The following is a 22,876-nucleotide window of genomic DNA, read 5'->3' as shown; positions in this document are numbered from 1 at the left end:
ACAGGGGCCCTGTCGTCTAGATACACAGCAACACCATTGGGAAATAAACATTTTACCATGGGATGGACCTGATCAGCCTAAATGGTCACACAGTCCTCGACAGTAAAGGGACCTAGCAGAGTAACCATGGGGCCATTGGAATACCACGACATAGCTGCCCAGAGCACCGCCCAACCCCCGCCATGTTTAGCTCCTGGGACGTTAACTCGGCTAGAACTTGGTATCGCTGTGAAAAAATACTCATTCGACTAAATGACTTTCCTCCAATGCTCCATAGTCCCGGTTTTATGGCTTCGGCATCACGTTTTACTCTTACGGGCATTTGCATCACAGATGTGTGGTCCTGGAATTCCAGCTCATTCTGTAATTCCCAGATTCTGGAGCTGCCTTCATGTTAGAGCGAATTTTGCATTCTGCAGCGGAATGTATGCTGGTAATGAAACTCAGTGGAAGATTGAAGCGGTATGGCGGACCGTGTCCACGAACCCGGGACTTCGCCTTTCACGGGCAAGTCTCTACCAACTGAATTACCCGAGCACGACACATGACCCTTCCTCACAGTTTTACTTCCGCCAATACATCATCTCCTACCCAGAGTACACTCCGCTACATAGTGAAAAATTCATTCTCGAAACGATCCCCCAGGTTGTGGCTAAACCGTGTCTCCGAGATACCCTTTCTTCAAGGGGTGCTAGTTTTTCAAGTTTCGCAGGGGAACTTCTGTGAAGTCTGAGAGGTAGCAGTTGAGATACTGACGCTGTGAGGACCGACCGTCAGTCGTTCTCGGGTAGCTCAGTTGCTAGAGGTTTTGCCCGCGAAAGGCAAAGGTCCTTGGTTCGAGAACCCGTCTGGCACACAGTTTTAATCTCCCGGGAAGTTAATGTTGCTCTTCGTGTAGTTTTGGTGTTGACACGGTTCGCGAGCGCAATATTCAGTTCCGCAGCGATTTTTGCAGCTGTCGCCGTATTTTCGTCACAATCCTCTTCACTCAGCACATACTTTCGTCCGAACTGTGACTTAGTGAATGATGATTCTCCGCTTTCGCTATATGCGGTACAAACCTTCGACAGGGTGCCTCTTAAACACTGAACACTTCGGATACAGCAGCACCAGCTGCAGGTTTGGCTAGCATCACCGCTTGTGTTAAAGCATGCTTTTCTCGCGCTGTTTCCATGTTTTTGTCCAGCCCTTGTATTTCATTTAAGTGATTGGCGGTATTCCTGGCAGGACGGGAAACGGTGTAAAACAAGCAAAAAATGATCTATGGAGAAAATTGTCGAATTGCTCCAAATAGAACAGCAATTATCATGGAGATTTACTAGATTTTTAACCAGTTTTTAAACTTATTGTGTACAGCTGTCGCATGACTGTAGTATAAGATTGCCCACTGACATTGTTCACAATGAGGAAAGCTGCTATTCTCGTTTCGCGTGCTGATAAGAATTCTAATGATGCCTGTCAGGTGATGTCGATGAGATAATGGAAGAGGTATATTCGCGACACATGTCAGCGTAACAGCAGTTGCGGCAGTGCTTGCTTTTGTTCCTCTGACTCCTTGCTCTCAGCACAATGCTTCTTCTGTCTTTATCGATAACGGATCACTGTTGGCAACAAGCTTAGCGGAATTACATTCGAGGCAGAATTCCTGATCACTTGTCTTCGCCTAAGGTCGAATTATCAAGATATCGTTTGCGAGATAAGGAACAGAAAGACTGTTAGTTGTTTCTTGGAAACTGACGTTATACTAGCCCCAAGAGCTCTATGAAACCTCGCCTTCATTTCAAGAGTGTTAGTACCTTTCCTTGAAAGTGCGTCTTTTTGTTTACTAATGCCTACTGAACATTTCGCTTAATAGGGGAAAAGACAGATACTTCATACAACTGCAGTAGCAACGAAAAAGATCTAATCAGGTTATTAACAGAGCTAATCGTTCCAGAGATCTTCATAGAGCAGCCATCTGCTAACATGTGACGCAAGCCACTTGGTAATATTCAAGAAACATCTGTCCAGCTAAAATCCATAGCGATTTTCTTTTATTTATTTATTTTTTGCTATTTCACAGGGCCAATCCCAGAAACGAATAGACATTCGACTTCACCCTCTTTAATGCTTATTATTATTGAGCTAACTTGCACAGCAGTTTCTAAAAGTGCATTTTTTTCCTCGTTTCTGGAACAATTTGTGGAGGTATAGAAGTGTCTGGGGTCGTGACCTCTTGTGAAAGAACCACGGAGCATGATATAACCGATAGAAAGCGAAAAATCCTGGCATACAGGAAAATATAATTCGATCTTACTGCGATTATTAATATTCGGTTTGTTGACATTATCATAAAGATTGTTTTATAAGTTCATGATCGGATTAAGGAGGATTGTATAATGGTAAGACAGATTTCGAAACCAAATTTTAAACTGCAAAAGATTTCTAGAGGTAGATTTACGCTCTTATCACAATTTATTTGTTATGAACTGCAAATTAAAACTGAAGACATTGCAGGAAGGTAGGGAAAGAGAGATCTAACTTGTATAAATTGAAAGAATCAGAAGTTGTCGAGAGTTCCAAAAGGAGCGTTAGACAACGGTTGACGGAAAGAGGGCAAGTGATTACAGTAGATAAAGAATGGGTCTCTTTGAAATATGAAATAGTGAAGACAGCAGAGTACCAAATAGGCAAAAAGACAAGGTACCTTAGAAACCCTTGGATAACACACACGATACTGAGTTTAATTGACGAATGGAGAAATTATAAAAATGTAGCAAATGAAGCAGGCAAAAGGGAATATAGAGGTCCAAGAAGGGAGACTTACAGAGCATTCAAAATGGCAAAGCTAGAGTAGCTATTGGACAAATGCAAAGCTGCAAAATTAAAAGAACCTTTGGAGAAAAGAGGAACACCTGTATAAGCATCAAGAGCTAGGAAGCCAACTCAGTACTAAGCAAAGAAGAGAAGACAAAGGTGGAAGCAATATATAGATTGTAGAAAGGGAAGAGGAAGTAGATGAAGATGGGCCACGAAGTGGTTCCTTCATCTTTGGAATCAAATCAAAGTCACTCGGACCTAAGTCACCTGCGACCAGCTTTTCGAAAGAAGCGGCGACACCCTCTGCGCAACCTAACCATGACAGTGCGCGGGTGCATACAGCGCAAGCTGTGGCTGTTCTGTTCGGTCGATGGGACTGAGAAGTACTGTACCATCCTCCATAAACCCCGGATTTAAGTCCTCGTGACTTTGATTTGATTCCGTAGATGAAGGAACCACTTCGTGGCATTCGCTTCAGAACTGTTCCAGAGATTCGACAGACGGTAGATCACTCCATTCGCATCATCAACAGAACGGGCTCTGCTAACGGTATACTATGCCTTCCACATCGCTAGCAACGGGTTCTACACAACGCTGGTGACTACTTCGAAGGACAGTAACAGATGCAAACATGTAACTCCTTTGTATCGGTTGTGAATAAATAGTTGCCACTATTTAAGTTCCAACCCTCGTATGAGACCGGAGCTTCAGTTGGAACTGCCTGTTCTAGAGCCAGACAGTCCCGTAAATACAGCCAAGTGGATGGCTACTTGATCCGTGCTTTGGCAGACACATAGCTTGTAAATATGCCGGCCAATGTGTTTACTGTTTTTACAACAGTGAATGCTGGCTTTATGTTGTGATGCCGACAGTAGACCTGACTTGCAGCTCAGAAAACTGCCGGTCTCATTGTCAGCTACGTTGATCAGCAATTGCAGTCGTAAGATATAGCAGTAACAAACCGTTTTGTGACAACAGTATGTGGTTAAAATCTGTGATAGTTGGCTGCCAAGAACAGTTAGGAATGGAACAGTCTGTACTTTATAGAAGGAAGTGTATGGTCATTTAACAAGGTAAACTCCACGATCATCTCGCAAACAAAGTAAATTCTCCACTATCCTCTTTGCGAGCCACAGCATAAGAGCGAAACTACCATTTCTCCAGCATGCGAGTGACAATGTGACAACGGAGAATAATGGAAAAAATCTGCAAGAAAGTACCGAAAACCATTTTGAGAAAATATAATAATCCTGTGGCTCTATCGTACAAAGTGGAACTGGCTGACGTTAAAATGGATAGTCTGATGGGCGAATATTGAAGCAGCTTCTTATAGAGACTATTACCGTATGAACCTGTATGTAATGTAGGACTTTGTGGGGATTTTTAACAAAAGGGTTACCAAGGATAGAGTAATGTGATTGTGAACAACGAGAAGACTTCTTGGAAATTAGAAACCCATTTCAGCTTTATGAAAATCCTTTTTATTGGTTTCACGACCAGTTACTTTCACGCCTTTAGTGTTAGACTGTTCGAGGTGGTGTCCTCTGAGCCTCATGAGATAGTTCTATGAATAATGGTACTGGTTTTTCTACAATGTAAATCTAGTATCGGTTCTCATTGGTTTCTAACATTTATCATTCGAACTAGTTGACAATTACACCATCAGTTTACTAACTTTTGGTTTTACCAATTAATCTGTGATTGGATCGTTATGTTGCAGCTTTCATTTTCGACAGGTAGTCTGCTTAGCAGTTTAGTTTTCATACTAAACTGGCGAATGTTGGGTCTTTCATATATATCCCCACTGTTGATTATCGTATGACCTGAGAGATACGTTCATATGAAGATGTGGCTGTAATGCCACGACTCCAGTCACGAGTCCAATAAAAAGAATTTTGATACAACTGAATCGATTTTCTAAATTCTAGAATGCATATTCGCAGCTCTGATTGCCTGGGCTACACTGTACAGTCTGCCATAAGGAACAATAAGACTGTTGAGATTGATGTGGCCGAACTCATGTAGCAGAATAAAGAATATAACAAATTTATATATCAAATTATAATCCCAGGAGTGAACGAAGATATCAGAAACTATCTTATCGATTGTATATAGTGTTCAGTCGTGCAACGAAGAGGAACTTCGACATTTTCCTTGACGGAAAAACGTTGGATAGCCAGGCAGGAAGCTAAAATATACGACAGAATGGATGGTGTGTGTGAGACCCTGTGAAAGATTGTTTTAAACGCCAACAAACATGTGCTCCGCTATATTCTGTGCCATATGATTCATTGTGGTTTAAATTATCAGACAACTTACAGAACGAGTGCTGTGCTGTGCTTTAGTGTTAGACGATTTGTCTTCTGGGGCAACAAGAATACCTTAAAGTTGACGGTTGTACAAGTAAACCTTCTCTGACTTTAAACTGTGTGGAAATTTGTGAGCAGATTGCGACAAAAACGATGTAAGTTGTATACCCAAGTGTTATATACTAAACTCCGTCCGAACAGGCCTTCGAAGGTCCAACGGTACCGACTGGTCGTCGTGTCATCCTCAGTCCACAGGCGTCACTAGATGCGGATATGGAGGGGCATGTGGTCAGCACACCGCTCTCCCGGCCGTATGTCAGGTTACGAGACCAGAGCCGCTACTTCTCAATCATGTAGTTCCTCAGTTTACCTCACAACGGCTGAGTGCACCCCGCTTGCCAACAGCGCTCGGCAGACCGAATGGTCACCCATTCAAGTGCTAGCCCAGCCTGACAGCGCTTAACTTCGGTGATCTGACGGGAACCGGTGTTACCACTGCGGCAAGGCCGTTGGCAAATGTTATATGAGAGTCAGAAAACGTATTTTTCTAGATCCAGGAATTTTTTCTCTAGAATACCAACAAATATAGATATAACCGAAATAGGATTGGTCGCAACAAATTAGAATGGATTATTAGCTGAGGATGCCACTAAGTCTGTGAGAAGCAGAAATACAGGCTGTTTCAGAATGAATAAACGGGTTTAAGGCCATGTAGCATTAATTACATTCAACTTACAATTTTTAACTCTTCCTCTTCTTCTTCTTCTTCTTCTTCTTCTTCTTCTTCTTTTCAGCGATCACAGGCCCTGTAGACTACGTTCTGCATCAACTATCTGCTTCAACTTCTTCTGCCTCTCGCTGTCTCTCTCCACGATGTGGGTACTCCTAACGCTGCGACGTCCTTCTGTCACCTTTCCACCGTGTGCGAGGTCGGCCTAATGGTCTTCTTGCTTGGAGAGTGCCCTCAGATGCCTTCTTAGGAATTCTGTTCGTTTCCATTCTAGCCACATGCCCAGCCCCCTTGCAGTCTCCTACTATTTAATTTCTGGACGATAGTTGATTTTTTTATTAACTGATAAGTTTCAATGTTCCTTTGAACTCTCCAGATGTCCTCCTCCAAACACAGGTCCCGAGATTTTTCTCATCAGATCTCTCTCGAAAACAATCAGTTTATCTCTTTCTTTCTTGGTAAGCGTCCAGATTTCCGAACCATACAGTGCTACTGGTCAGATGATGGTGTTATGTATCTTCATCTTTGTGGTGACTGGAAAAGCTTTACTTTTGACTGAGCTGCGTAAAGCGCACAGGCAATGTGATGCTCAGGCTGTTATATCCAGTGTTATGATTTTTACTGCTGAAGCGGGATCCAAAGTATTTAAATTGACGAACTTTTCTGATTCTGGAATTGTGGCCAGTGTCAAGCTGTGGATTTGGATTTGTGACTCGACCTATTTCCATATATTCTGTTTCCTCTTGGTCTATCAAAAGTGCCATTTTGCTGACACTGTGCCTGAGAGATCTGTACACGTCCTTCAGCTATTCTTCTGTTTCACTGGGTAGGACTACATCATCTGCGTTTGCCAGGAATTTTATTTCGCTGTGTTCGAAGTTTGAGGCCATTGTATAGCTGTAAATTACTCTCTCGAACTACTTTCTTCAGTGCAGGAAGAGCCTCTTCTTGCCGTAAGCCTGTTTTGATTGGGAAGTTGGGGATATAGATCCTGTGAACTTAACTACTGCCTCCGAGCCATCCATACACACTTCATCCTAATTATTTTACTGGGTATCCTAAATTCTCTTCGTATATTGTAGGGGCTACTTCTGTGGATGCTGTCATAGGCTCGATGGAAATTGATGAACATACAGTGAATGTTTTTGTTAAATTCCCAGTATTTCTCTAAGATCTGCCTTAGAGTAAACAGATTGTGATTTGTGGAACGGTTTGGTCGAAATACACCCTGGTACTCTTAAATAATGTTTACTATGTAAGAGTTAACTCTGTCGAGAATGATCATTGACAGAACTTAACATGTTATTTCAGCAAACTGATTCCTCTGTAATTTCCACATTACAAAAAATATAAATAAAACACCAAAAGAAAGAGCAACTCACAGTTTTTCGTACAAGTGTTCAGTGTGAGCGCCACTCACACATTGAGTCCGATAGGTGAGTTCTTCCCAAACCTCGATCAGTCTGTATGGTGCAATTGCTGCCACAGTGGTGTTTTTAAAGCGGGGTACATCAGCTGGTAACGGAGGCACATACACATGAACCTAAATGAACACCCAAAGGTAAAAATCGCAGACATTTAGTCTGTGTGAGAACGTGGAGTTCACGCAAAACAAGCTCTGTCATCCGCACCATTGTAGCCATGCCTACGGTCTGATACAACATCGTTTAACCAACCGCTTACTGATTTGTTACCAGTGAGGCGGCGCATCATCTTGGAGGAAAAAGCCATAGTTCTAGTGCATCACAATAAGAAACGCCAGTTACTTCCCCTAAAAAGAAAGTCCCATGAACTTTCCGCCGGGATACGGAAAAAAATTAAATTTAGGGGAGTCTCGTTGCATCTTATCACTTGTGGGGATTTGCTAACTTTAATTTTGAGTGTTCAGAAACTTACCTGTCAGAATAAAACTCGTGCCGGACCGAGGCACGAACTCGGGACCGTTGCCTTTCGCGGGCAAGTGCTCTCCCACCTGAGCTACCCAAGCACGTCTCACGCCCCGTCCTCACAGCTTTACTTTTTAAGGTAGGAGACTAGGTACCGGCGGAAGAAAAGCTGTGAGGTCGGGGCGTGAGTCTTGCTTTGGTAGCTCAGATGGTAGAGCTCTCGTCCGCGAAAGGCGAAGGTCCCGAGTTAGAGTCTCGGTCCGGCACACAGTTTTAACCTGCCAGGAAAGTTTGATAACAGCGCAGAGTGAAAATCTCATTATGCGTGTTCACATTACCATTTAGGTGAGATGTTGATTCATGCCTGCAGATGAGACGATCCAGAAAATCTTCGTCGTCATGCACCAACATTAATTTGCAAAGTTGGCACGTAAACCGTAGTCTGTAGGCTTTAGAGCTTGTAACAAGTGCACACGATAAGGATGCAGTTATAAGTCTCTCCATAAGTCTCCGCACAGACATCTCTGGAATTCCTAATCACGACTAGCCTTCCGAACTGATTTCTTGAGGCTACGCGTGAAAGACTCTCCTCGTTAAACACGTTTTTCAAACACTCTCGGTCGTTCAGTGCTCTTCTCTTTGCGCACATGAATACAAGCAAAACTGTTTGAGTTACTTTTTCGTTTGATGTACTGTTTATAATTGTAAGTTGACCGTAATAAATGCTAAAGAGCATTAAAACCCGTATGTTCCTATTGAAACACCCTGTACGCGCATAACGAGCTGGTAATTTTCACCAATTTATTCTCAGATACAGTTAATAATAATACGCACACTACACCAACCCGCAGAGGGAGGCCAAGAAATGAATACAGTAAGCAGATTCAGAAGGATGTAGGTTGCAGTAAGTACTGGGAGATGAAGCAGCTTGCACAGGATAGAGTAGCATGGAGAGCTGCATCAAACCAGTCTCAGGACTGAAGACGACAACAACAAAACACAAACCCGCCATCGGTGTGCCTGTCATCCTAGCCAGAATAATAAGATTTAACGAAGACTCATCAGTCTGACGGGAGACAGACAGCACTTTACCCAGACCTCGGCTCGTTAAACAGATTTTCCGCTGACAGTTTGTCACATACAGGCAGCCAGTGATCCTCCTGTGTGGAGGGATTCTGTGGCAGACGTCCACCTGTGCTGACGCAAGAGGTGGTCAATGTTTTCGAGATAGAGGCAGCTATGTGCACCCAGGCGCACATTACTCTTTGAAGGGCATTTAATGTGGAAGCAAAAAAAAAAACCGTTAGAAGAAGCGATTGAAGTAAAAAATCGAAAACTCGCGTATTTGGAGAAAACAGTTGCCATGAAGGTAGAATACAAACAGTTGTTGCAGAAGGAACAAATGGTTGGTGATGTTAAGACAAGGCTTGCGTATTGCTTTGAACACAGTACATGGAAAAATCAGGATATGCCTGGGGAATACAAGGTATCAGGGTATGCTGCGAATGCCAATGAAAACTGACCATACATTGAAGTGCTCACAGAAAATAATGGGTCCCAGAGTATTTGCTATATTAGAAGATGTACAAAAAATGTGTTGTTAACCCACATTCCCGTTCGGATCTGTTTGCAAAGGATTGCTTCATCCCATCAACACGTATTGGTCTCAACATTTTGCATCTAGAAATTTTATGTTTGAACATTTTTGTGTGTTTCTAGGATTATGACGCTGAAAAGTAGCCAAAACTGGGTAGCAGAAAGTATCTTATGCCGTGACACTATTTTCATATTCTGTTTAGTATTTTGTAGTTCAGTTAAAACTTCTCACGTACTATAAAGTGTCATGCCAACATTTACATGTTTTGAACCACTGGAAGTCAACTTGTACGTGCTAGCATTCTGAAACAATTAGCAAGATGTGTTATCTGCTGAGCCTCACACACACGGAACAAACCTCTTTGTTGTTGGTGGTGGTGGTGGTGGTGGTGGTGGTGGTGGTGGTCGTCGTCGTCGTCACTGCTATCCGTGCTCCCACTGTGTCCTGCCTCCTCATTACTCTGATATAGACGGATTGGCATGCCGCCAAAAAATCAAAATTATTCCCACGCACAAGAAAGTTAAGAAAAATAAATATGTTGACTGTCGAGCCCAGTACCTTCCGGTTCCAGAGCTAACTCAGCAAACATAGAATTTTGGGAGGCAGCTTATGGTATTTGGGGGTGACCTCGAGTTGTGCTTGTACCTGGCTTGGTCAACTGCGTCTGTTGTCTGCAAGTCTTCCAAGTTCCAGTTAACAGGCAAGGAGCGAATCATTGTAATCAAGTACTGTACCTTCTATAGGGTAACTTGTTGCTCATAAATAACAATAGGAAGTACAGCCATTTTGTAAACGAAGTCGTGAGAGCAGGATTGGGTTGATAAAGGATGGAATAAAGTCTGTTGATTGAACACTGGAAGTGAATAATAAGGAGATTTCTGATTTCTACACATCGCTGTCTGTTGGGACACACACAGGTAATCCTGTCTTCAAGACGTACAGCGAAATTTCCAGCCTCCTTCCTACCCTAATCAGGAAATTGTCGTATCAGAATGATTATAATTAAAATTGTGAATAATGGTTTTTGGTGTCAATCGCCACGTTAGTTATACAACAAGGTTACATTGACATAGATACGCATGCTCATTGCTATCATTTTTAATCCTGTCGCTGCTGGTGGACATACACATATATATAAAGTAACTGTTTATTTAGAACAGCAACCATTGCCAAGGCGGGATTTGCACCTGCGAACCCCACAAATCAACTCAACTCTGGTTTTCAACGGCGATATTCGTAACAGACTCCCATACTTCTATGGAACAGCGTATTGTAACTGCCTCTAATCTAAAAACACTACCGCGGTCCAAGATGACCTGGCCTCAAGTTAGTTATAGGTTATACTTACTTCATAACATACTTCAGTATTATGTTTCTTTTCTTGAATGTCTGGGTAATTTGACGATAACCTATACAGATCCAGAATGAGATTTTCACTCTGCAGCGGAGTGTGCGCTGATATGAAACTTCCTGGCAGATTAAAACTGTGTGCCCGACCGAGACTCGAACTCGGGACCTTTGCCTTTCGCGGGCAAAAAGGCAAAGGTCCCGAGTTCGAGTCTCGGTCGGGCACACAGTTTTAATCTGCCAGGAAGTTTCACCTATACAGATATTTCACTAATTAAGAATGGGGCTGAGATGAGAAATTAATTATATTCTCTTCTGCCGATGAGGTACTATTGTGCTATCACAGTTGTGTTGCAATTACAACGTGTATGCGAACATTTACCGTTTGCAGGGGTGAAATATTGTCAGTTCTGTAATCTTCCTAATCGATAACATTGCCGCTTTGGACTGGTATGGTGCTCAAAATTATCTTTTTTCCGTTTCTTTAAGCTACAGTCAAAATTTAGAAATATGGCAATTACGTTTTGGTAAATGGCTTTGCTAATTATCATTAGCAGTTTGAATCCTTATATTCAGGATGACGACAATCCAAACCTGCGGCCGGCCATTCAGATTTTGGTTTCCCATGATTTTCCCAAACCGTTCCATGCAAATACCAGGAAGATTCCTTTGAAAGGGTATGGCCGATTTCCTTTCCCGTCCTTGACATAATCCGAGCTTGTGCTCCGTCTCTAATGACCTCGATGTCGACGGGACGTTAAACCCAATCTTCCTTCCTTCCTCTGAATCTTTATTGAATATTTGTGACGTAGCCCTTTTTTTTGAGTTCGACAAGCATTTTTTCTGATATCTTGAAATAGGCACCATTTGCATTGTGATTACGTAAAATAATTACATATGCTTTGGGGACGTACAATGCTCTCTCTCTCTCTCTCTCTCTCTCTCTCTCTCTCTCTCTCTTTCTCTTTGCTTGTGTGTTGTAGAAGCGCGCATGAATTCAACGGATGACGTAAAGAACTCCACGATTTATAGCAGAATTGTCGTGGTATCTAGCGGAAGTATGCGAGAATTGGGAAAGGTTATCTGGCGACGGATGACGAGGCTGAGGAACTCTGCGAGAACCATGCGTCAGCACTAGAAATCGCTGCGTGTACCACGCGCGGCCGACGTTCTTGTTCTTGGAACTGCCCACGTCCGTATAAATTCCGGGTCAGACAAGGCACACCTGTAGCGTCAGCGGATACGACTCCTCTGAAGGCGCGCGACGGTCCGGGTGACTGCATCGTGTTTTGAGTTCTTGCTTGACCAGGAATAGCTTTTGCTGTTCATAAACTTCTTGTCTCTTGGATTCTCTGAAAAATCTGGGTTTTTATTCAAGATGAGTTCTCTCTCTCTCTCTCTCTCTCTCTCTCTCTCTCTCACACACACACACACACACACACACACACACACACACACGAACCAGGTGGGGCACGAACGTGGATCCTTCTCTTTGCAGTCAGTGCTCTCACCGATTTAGCTATCCAGAAATGACTTCTGCCAAGAAGTTTCAAACCAACGCAAAATCTGCTGTAGAGTGAAATATTCATTCTGGAATCAGTTCTCTAGGCCAGGCAGTGACGAGGGAATTTCCCCCTGCCATCCATTCTTGTGGGAGTGTGAGCCTTAAAAAGTGTGAAGTTTGGACAGTAGGAGAGAGGTATGGTGGCAGAACTGTTGCAAGGCCGGGTGGGAGTTCTCTGAGTAGTTTAGTCGGCAGAGAATTTGCCGGTGAAAGGCAAAGCTTCCAGATAGAAATCCCTATCCGGAACAGAGTATTAACGTGCCAGGAAGTTTCGAATCATCCCGCTGTGCGCTACATAGTAAAAGTTAATTCCGTTAATGGATTTACCAGGACGTATATAAGTATAAAATTGTGTGTACCCTTTCCACAAATATTGGTGTGGGACAGATTTATCTGTTATCTTTAGCGTAGCCAGGTGTGTAGGTTGCGTTTAATGCTGACAATTTGGTCATGAATTGGCAAAGTCGACGATTCTGCATTAGAAATGAGAGTAGTTGTAATTGGTTGATGTATAGTGTAGCCCTATTTCTACATTCGCGCCAAATTAAAGCACTTTCTCCCCATAAAAATAAAACTTTAATGCAAATTCATAGTAGTACTCTCAGATAATAAAATATTCTCTCATGAGTATATTGGTGCATATTTTGTACATCCATCACACACAAGCTACAGATAATGCAGCGGTTAATCACCGAATATTTGTGTGTTTCTAGCCACATCATCATAACACCTAGGTCTTTATAATGTAATTGGGTAGATAAAAAAATATACTCGCCAAGTGGCGGCAAGAAAATACATAAACAAAAAATTGTTTTACTTCTGCAAGCTTTCGGAGCCAGGGTTGAAGGGGAAGGAAGAGTGGTGAAAGAAAAGGGATAGAGTTCGGAAAAGTCACGCTGAACCCCGAGTCACAAGAGACTTTCCGGATGGGAGGAGAAGGAAAGACGTTTTTGGGAACTACCAACACCTAGGTCAGCGTCATACTCGTATTAATTAATCGTTTGCGATTTTTCACAGAAAAAGATTGTGTTATAAGTTCTTTTCCTCCTTAGGCATATACAGAAAGCTTGAATTAATGAGATATATCAAGCACGTATCGAAAGAAATCGTACTGATTTTCTTAACTTCGCGTATATGTCAAACTGCCACCAGTACAGTATCGAGGAAAACGCCATTATCAGTCTTATTTTCCTCTGTGTTTTTACGTTGAAGCTGCTGTATTTCATGGAAGCCCTTAAAATGGTAGTGATAGACTGGGTTTTAACGACGTGCCGACACGAAATGTGTTCCAAATAATTCCAACTGAATGCGAAGGTAATTGGACTAGAAATAGCGCGTAACACTCTTTACTCAGATGCCTTCCATAATGCATGGAAACAGGTGGAAACATGTCGTGGTTCAATCTCGCACTCTGTACGGCCTACAGACGACTGGGATGGGTTTAACCTGGCGAAGCTAAGTTCATCAGTAACGTGTACTGCGTGTAAGGAATGGTGGAGAATGCCGCAACACACGTAACAGTACTCCAAATATCCGCCCCGAGGCAACATTTTCTTTTTATGTCTCTTTCACTAGACGCTAGTGCAGCTTGACAGTCCGAAAAGCCATCTGCGAGTATCCAAACTGTACGTAAATTAACTGTAATAGTAAGTACTTTTAAAACCAAGATCTGTTTGGATTAAAAGTTGGCCTGTTGCAGTTGTTAGATTCTGAGCAAACTGCTTTTTAATAGATCCCCATTGTTCTATTCAGTGTGCACTCAGATAACAAAAAGGAACGAATTTCTTACTGATGCGTCACTAATCTTCAAAATGTAAGTACAAGAAACTCCTAACGTTGTGATTACAATATGCACCAACGTTTAACGTAAAAGAATAATTGTCACACTTTATTTTTATATGATTTAATGTTGAAGTGAAAGTATCAGCTTTTTGTGTTAGACTTGTTATTTGAAATACATCCAACATTCAGTATTGTATTTAGAGACGTTGAAACGGATTTGAATTAAAAAAAAAAAGTGCGTTGCATGTCGTTTGTATATGGGTCCTATATCGGGATCTGTGCCAGCTGCCGCCGAAAAAGGTGGAAAGTTAAGTTTCACATGTGGCCAGCACCCCCTACCGGTTTTATTAAGAATACCACGAATATTGTTCCTAAAAGCTTGTAAATTGTTCATGAAAATTCGCTCTATGCTGAAGAAAGATTTCGGCCATTATTTTGTTATGCTTCAATACCGTACAAATACCTGGCGTCGTCTTGACACGTTGTTGAGGTACTTGGATGGTAGCATCTGCTGCGAAATATGGATGATGTCAATAGCGACCGCTTCATCAGGAAACCTGTACAGTTGCAGACGTCAACCGGGTACCTTCTTTTCAACGCCTTGGAGTAGTTGAAATCCAATTGGAAAGACTTCGTTCATAAGTTACAAAGATTGTTGCATACTTTCTTATTTCTCAACAGATACTACATCATGCTTGGGCCAATGTGTTTCGTGTCTTACTGTGAGTGGGTGTTTGTGTTGTCCTCATCATTTCATCATTATTCATGAAAGTGGCGAGATTGGACTGAGCAAAGTATGGGAATTTGTACCGGGTAGTTCTTATGCTTTTCCTTTGGCAAAATGAAAGGCTTCTTTGTTAACGCTTGAACTCACGTCCTGTCACTGTGAGTGAAAATATTTTCTCTTCCCTTGAGATCAGTGCTTAAATCTCATCATTATTTGCATCAAACCAGTCCTGCTATTTCCTGATTCTTTGCAGGTATCCTGTACCGCTAGGCATATTCGTCAAACTTCTCGTTATCAAATGTGTGTCTACAGCCCTTGTTTTGTTTACTCTTCTGGGCAGATTATGAGAAATGCATGGCGTATCCAGTAAGTCGGTGATCTGTCCCAACAGTCTTCGGCTTCTGTCTTCACTTTTGTGATGAAAACAATTTGCAGATCTTTCTTGCTGACAGTTACATAGTCATCGAGAGGCCAGTGCTGCGATTTCAGTAATGTATCGTAAAAAGAAATGTCAAATCATTTTGTGTGTGTTGCGTATGGAACATTTCAAAGTAAAATATGTACCATTTATGTCTTGTGCTCTTTTCCAACGACAAATTTGAGACACTCTTAAACGAAATAAAGTAGCGCAGTTTCTTTTAGGAAGAGCGAGGCCTACCCGGCCATCCAGATTTTGGTTTTCTGTCGCGTTTTTATCCTAATGATGCGATTGTTTACCGCAGAATGATAATACTGATTTCCTTCTTGTTTCTCGTCCTATCCGAATCCAAATTCTGTGGAAGTTTCTTTTAGGAAGAGCGAGGCCTACCCGGCCATCCAGATTTTGGTTTTCTGTCGCGTTTTTATCCTAATGATGCGATTGTTTACCGCAGAATGATAATACTGATTTCCTTCTTGTTTCTCGTCCTATCCGAATCCAAATTCTGTGGATTGTAAAGGAGACTCATTTATTAGCGTAAATGTGGAATCAAATTCTCGAGTAGCGCTAGTAACGTGACGCGCAGTGTAAGTTCTGGCGCGTATGCTCTTTGCGTGGAGTTTTTGCCGTGTGTCGCAAGCTGCAGCCGCCGCAACTGCTGGCGTAACGGTTCAGCAATTGCTATACCCAGACTGAATTACCCCACCCAGCCTAAAGCTGCCGCGCAGCGCACAATTGGCAGTGAATGTGGCGTCTCACTTCACACATCTGCAGCTGCTCCCGGTTCGACGCCGTTACTTAGGTATTAGTTGGGAATTACGAGACTGCTAGTATGTATTCCCCACCCCTCACCCCTCCCGCAGCGCCTCGCCCCCACAAGAATTATATAGTTCTGTTGAATTTGGTTTTGCCCGTACTCAGCATTGTGTGCATTTGGAAGCACAGCAGATATCTTCAATTTTCACGTGATTCAGGCATTTATTTCCTGATTTTTAGACCTTCATTCTGAATATGAAAACAAAAGCGAAATGATTAGACACGTGTACCGTAAATAATTTCATGCATTCCCATCTAATCATCGCGTAATTAAATTGGTTATCATTCTGGAAATGCCGAATTGGTCCTGAAGTAATGTAGTTAGACGTTTTGCACTGAAGGAAATCCAGAAATGCTATTGTGACATGTATGATTTACTCTCTCGCACACTTTTTAAAGCAATTTTAACGGTGTCGCGAATCAAGCGTTAAAGATTCGTTTCTATTAATCTATATATGATAGTTATACGCATCCATGGTGTTTAGGTTACAATGTATCATCTCTGTTACGTCACTTCGGTGATACCCAGATCCTTAATTTCCGAAACTTATAGAACCCTGGAAAATATTGATTGATTCTCACCCAACGTCGTTGCTCTGTCCTTAGAGATTTCTTGTAAAGGTATTCTTCGTCCACGTCTATCACTTGTGAAGATCATTTAGTCGAATCTTTCTTTTTTCCGTTTATTATTTGACACATGTCACAGTATTTTCCTTTTGGAGAGTTGTGTGCCTTTAATTCGTCGCTCGCTCTGCTGCCTTCTGGTTCACTTAAAACGTACAACGAAACGGGATGGGAAATGGCAGGTGGGGGAGGTAAATGGATGGCGTAGGGCCTGCTTGATTCAAAGGGCATACAACCATTGAGCTGAATCATTTCGAAAGAAAGGAAAATTTTGTAGTAAAGCTACGTTTATTTAGCTTTTCGCGGTATTTTTCAGTGTACTCAGTTCTCCTCACCACCCACCGAAACAATTTATCATATTTTATTTTTCATAGTGCTTATACTTAACACAGTGGAGCATATTCGTTGCACCATATATACTCGAACTGTTAATCACCAAGAAATAGATGTCGTGTCAGCAAAGTATTAACTTGTCGAAAAACGGGACAGCCTCAAGAGAGCGAGACTAAGGAAACAGGATATGTGTTGATGAACTTCGATACTTAATACAACTTAAGTCACTACGGATTTTTTGTCATTAATATGAGCCGAGTTGGTGACACTTCGCTGTCAGCTCCAGGCTGTGGGTTCGGTTACACAGCTTGAAGCTGCAATGGATGGACATCACTGTTGTGGGCCGGCCATGAGGATCCAATGGACGTCCAGCACGTCTGAGTTCGCCAATCGGCCCTCACCGGTGACCAGCCCAGTTTCTGCTCGTACAGAGGTTGACCACTCACCCGTGGTCGACTGGGGGGTCACCTCGGGGCGTGTCAGTCGCCGAAAGACTTCCCAGGGAGCCGCACGTAAGGCCTCCCCGGATAGTCTGACAAACAGGTTCCAGGTATTGTCTGTGGCTGACATTGTCCATGAGCCAGGTGCAGTCCCTTGTGTTTCAGAGGGAAACTCCCAGTCTGCAAGATACGAGCAATCACAGAGGCTGGGATTATTGGTAGATGGGAGCTCCAATGTTAAGTGCTTTATGGGGTCCCTTACGGACATGGCTGCCAAGGAGGGGAAGAACTCCGTTGCATACCGAGTGGAGTGATTTCAAACGTGGAAAGGTTCCTTCCCGATGCCATCAAGAGAACAGGGCGCAGCCAACTGCAGGTAGTGGCTCACGTTGGTACCAATGATGTGTGTCACTTTCGATTGAAAGAGCTTTTCTCTGGTTTTAACCTGCGAACAGAAGTGGTAAAGATTACTTGTTAGATGAAAGCAGAGATCACCATTTGCAGCATAGTCGACAGGATCGATTGCAGACCTTAGGTACAGAGCAGATTGGAGGGTCTTAATCAGAGGCTCAAGGCGGTTCTGCGACCATGTCGACTGCAGATTCCTCGACATGCGCCATAGAGTGGTGAGGTTTCGGGTTCCGCTGAGTAGGTAGGGAGTCCACTATACGCAGGAGGCGGCTACACAGGTAGTAGGGGCTGTGTGGTATGGACTGGGCGGTTTTTTAGATTAGAGGGTCTCGGGGGAAATACAAAAGGGGCTTCAGTCTCGAAGGGTGCAGGTCGAACATGTCGAAGAATGTAGATCTAGGAAGCATCTGTATAACAGTTGTAAATTGTCGTAGCTGCGAAGTGTGTTGGGAAAGTTCCAGAGCTCCAAGCGCTGATAGAAACCACTGATCCTCAAATCGTTATAGACACTGAAAGCTGGCTAAAGCCGGAGATAAGTTGAGCCGAAATTTTTACAAAGAACCTAACGGTGTTCCGAAAGGATAAGCTAAACACAGTTGGCGGTGGCGTGTTTGTTGCTGTTAGAAGTAGTTTATCTTGTAGCGAAATTAAAGCAGATAGTTCCTATGAGTCAGTATGGGCAGAGGTCATTCTTGGCAACTGGAATAAAAAATATTGCTTTTACCAGTCTCGCAACTCAGACGATACAATTGCTGGAAGGTTCAAAGAAAACATTAGTTTAATTTCAAATACGTACCCTACTCGTACAATTAGAGTTGGTGGTGACTTAAGTTTATCCTCGATATGTTGGAGATAATATATGTTTAAATCCGGAGGTATGCATAAAACATCATCCGAAATTGTGCTAAACGCATTCTCTGAAAATAATTTCAAGCAATGAGTTCATGAGCCCATGCGATCAGTAAACACTTGACCTCTTAGCAACAATTAATCCTGAGCTAACAGCGAGCATCAAAGCGAATACTGGCATTAGTGAACACACGGTAGTCCTAGCGAGATTGAATATTGTAACCCCCAAATCCTACAAAAATAAAAGGAAAAATAAACATATTAAAAAAAAAGCAGATAAAAATTCACTTGACGCTTTGCTGAGAGACAATCTCCACTCCTTCCAAATTGTCAATGTAAGTGTAGACCAGACGTGGCTTCAATTCAAAGAAATAGTATCGACAGAAATTGAGAGATTTATACCAAATAAATTAACAAACGGCAGAGCTGATCCCCATTGGTACACAAACCCTTTGACTGTTCAGAGATGTCACTAAATCCGCCCAAAATGTAAACAATAATTCATGAGCAGCGCCTATTAGAGGGTGGGGATCTGACAACCGATCAGTTCCAGTCATTCCACAAGGAAGGAGGTACACGGCTCTGTTGTCTGCAGTTCAACCATGCCTAGACCGTCAATACCGCGGTTCTATCGCGTCCGCATTGTTACTTTGTGCTAGGAAGGGCTCGCAACAAGGGAAGTGTCCAGGCGTGTCGGAGTGAACCAAAGCGATTTTGTTCGGATATGGAGAAGGTACATAGAGACAGGAATTGTCAATGACATTCATCGCTCCAGCGGCCCAAGGGCTACTACTGCAGTTGATGGCTGCTACCTGCGGATTATGTCTCGGAGGAAACCTGAGAGCAACGCCACCATGTTGAACAAAGTTTTTCGTGCAGCCACAGAACGTCGTGTTAAGACTCAAACTGTGCGCAGTAGGCTGCATGATGCGCAACTTCACTCCCGCCGTCCATGGCGAGGTCTATCTTTGCAACCACCACACCATGTAGCGTGGTACAGATGGACCCAACAACATGCCGAATGGACCGCTCAGGATTGTCATCACGTTCTTTTCAACGATGAGTGTCGCATATGCCTTCAACCAGACAGTCGTCGGAGACTTGTTTGGAGGCAACGCGGTTTGGCTGAAAGCCTTAGACACGCTGTCCAGCGAGTTCGGAAAGATGGAGGTTCACAGCTGTTTTGGGGTGGCATTGTGTGGGGCCGACGTACGTCGCTGGTGGTTATGGAAGGCCCCCTAACGGCTGTACGATACGTGAATGCTATCCTCCGACCGATAGTGCTACGTCGGCAGCATATTGGCGAGGCATTCGTCTTCATGGACGACAATTCGCGCCCCCATCGTGCACATCTTGTGAATGACTTCCTTCAAGCTAACGACATCGCTCGACTAGAGTGGCCAGCATGTTCTCCAGACATGGACCATGTCGAACATGCCTGGGATAGACTGAAACGGGCTGTTTATGGACGACGTGGCCCACCAACCATTCAGAGGGATCTACGCCGAATCGCCGATGAGGAGTGGGACAATCTGGACCGGCAGTGCCTTGAAGAACATGTGGGTAGTATGCCACGACGAATACAGGCTTGCAACAATGGAAGAGGACGTGCTACTGGGTATAAGAGATACCGGTATGTACAGCAATCTGGACCACCACCTCTGAAGGTCTCGCTGTATGGTGGTACAACATGCAATGTGTGGTTTTAATGAGCAATAAAAAGGACGGAAATGATGATTATGTTGATCTCTATTCCAATTTTCTGTACAGGTACCGGAACTCTCGGAACCGAGGTGATGCAAAACTTTTTTTTATGTGTGTATGTTAGCGGCAAGACACAATCAACGCGTGATAGCGATGGAAATAATACCAGTGACAGTGCTGCTAAAGCTGAGTTACCTAAACACACTCTCGAATTTCCTTCGCCAAAAGGACGAAATAAATATTCCAGAATTCGAGGCAAGAACAGCTTCTACCATGAGTTACTTAGAAGTAGATATCCGCGGAGTAGCGAAGTAAGATAAATCACTTAACAAAAGCAAGTCTTCCGCTGCAGAATGTGTACCAGTTAGATGCCCTTTTGCTTCATACTTATCATATACAACCGCTCGCTCGACGAAGGATCCTTAACCAAAGCCTGGAAAGTTGCATAGGTCATACCATTATTCAAGAATGGTAATAGGAGTAACCTACTAAATTACAGGCCCATATCATTAACGCCAACATGTAGCAGGATTTTGGAACATATATTGTGTTCGAACAAATGGAATTCAGAAAACATCGTTCTCCCGTAACAAAACCAGCCCTTTACACACATGAAGTTGAGTGCTATTGACAAGGGATTTGAAATTGTGTGTTTCTAGATCTCCAGAAGTCTTTTGACTCTGAACCACACAAGCGGCTTGTAGTGAAATTGTGTGCCTATGAAATATCGTCTTCGTTACGCGACTAGGTTTGTGCTTTCCTGTCATAGAGGTAACAGTTCTTAGTAACTGACGGAAAGTCATCGAGAAAACAGAAGTGATTTCTGGCGTTCCGTATCTATATAAACGATTTAGGAGACAATCTGAGCAGCGGTCTTGGGTTTTTTTGCAGATGATGCTGTCGTTTGTCGTCTGGTAAACACATCAGATGATCAAAACAAATTGCAAACGATTTAGAAAGATATCTGTATGGTGCGAAAATTGGCAACTGACCCTAAATAATGGAAAGTGTGAGGTCATCCTCATGAGTGCTAAAAGGAATCCGTTAAACGTCACTTACGCGATAAATCAGTCTAATCTGAAGTCCATAAATTCAACTAAATACCTAGGAATTACAGTTCGAACAATTTAAATGGGAAAGAACGCACAGAAAATGTTGTGGGGAAGGCGAACGAAAGACTGCGATTTATTGGCAAAACACAAAATGTAACATATTTATCAAAGAGTGTCTACACAACTCTTTAACAGTATTCTTTTGGAGTACTGCAGCGCGGTCTAGGATCCTTACCAGATAGGAACGACGGAGTACACCGAGAAAGTTCAAAGAACAGCAGTACGTTTTGTATTATCGCGAAATAGAGGAGAAAGTGTCATGGACATGATACAGGATTTGTGATGGGCATTATTAAAACAAAGGCGTTTTTCGTTGCGTCGAAATCCTATCACAAAATTTCAATCACCAACTTTCATCTCCGAATGCGATTTTTTAAATTTTATTTTATTTTTTTTACGCCTACCTACATAGGGAGAAACGATCATAATAAAAAAATAAGGGAAATCAGAGATCGCACGGAAAGCTATAGGTGTTCGTTTTTTCCACACGATGTTCTAGAATGGAATAATAAAGAACTATTATAAAGGTGGTTCGATGAACCCTCTGCCGGGCACTTAAGTGTGAATTGCGGAGTATACATGTATATGTAGATGAGACACTATTCACCATCTGAGCCTTTGTCAAAATGTGTGGAACTCTAACAAAGCTACTCCGAGTAATATAATTTTGTAGAGAATCAATTTCGGGGTCATGTGATGTAAGGATGTTCGTTTCTAGCCAAATGAAGCCACTTGGTCCCGACGCCCATCAACGTTTCTGAGAATGAGTGACGGAGTCGATCAGAGCAGGTGTCCTCAACATTCAGTTAATTTTACTCTGGTGTGCTGAAGATTGTTGAACACCAAAATTTTCCTAAGTCCAGACAATCTTTCACATATTTTGTAGCTCGTCATTGCCGTTTACCTATCTGTTTCAAAGTTATAGTGAATGTAGCTGTACTCTATGGATCAGTGATGGACAAATGTAATAATAATGCTGCTATTGACGACAAAATCAGGTTGAAAATATATTGATTACCGCCGAATAATTAACATAAAAGTGCTTCGATTTGACGTTGTTGAAAATTTTATTCAGTAACAATAAATCAGTATTTTTATTAAAGTATTGAAAAAGAAAGTATTCAATACCGTGCACATGTCCACTAAATTACACACAAGCAGTGGTCACAAATTTTTAGTTCAGATAAATTTGGAGGTGTGAAATTAATAGTATCCGCTGTATAACAGTTATGCTAGAGTTTATACAACTATAGCCACTGCCAATAATAATAATACTACTGGTGGTGGTTAGTGTTTAACGTCCCGTCGACAACGAGGTCATTAGAGACGGAGCGCAAGCTCGGGTTAGGTAAGGACTGGGAAGGAAATCGGCCGTGCCCTTTCAAAGGAACCATCCCGGCATTTGCCTGAAACGATTTAGGGAAATCA

General features: G+C 42.7%; 1 protein-coding gene and 1 pseudogene across 4 annotated transcripts in view; one reads left to right on the top strand and one right to left on the bottom strand.

Annotated features, from left to right (window-relative positions):
* The window catches only part of LOC126162595 (prominin-like protein), a 510,115-nt gene that overhangs the window by 126,363 nt on the left and 360,876 nt on the right, over positions 1-22,876 (top strand). The gene's annotated exons all lie outside the window — the stretch shown is intronic.
* On the bottom strand, positions 5,505-5,622 carry LOC126164316 (5S ribosomal RNA; annotated as a pseudogene).

This window comes from Schistocerca cancellata, chromosome 2 (genome assembly GCF_023864275.1).
Source record: "Schistocerca cancellata isolate TAMUIC-IGC-003103 chromosome 2, iqSchCanc2.1, whole genome shotgun sequence".
NCBI classification, from domain to species: Eukaryota; Metazoa; Arthropoda; class Insecta; order Orthoptera; family Acrididae; genus Schistocerca; species Schistocerca cancellata.
Note: the sequence above shows the minus strand (reverse complement) of the source record. Positions and strands in the feature narration are given on the sequence as shown.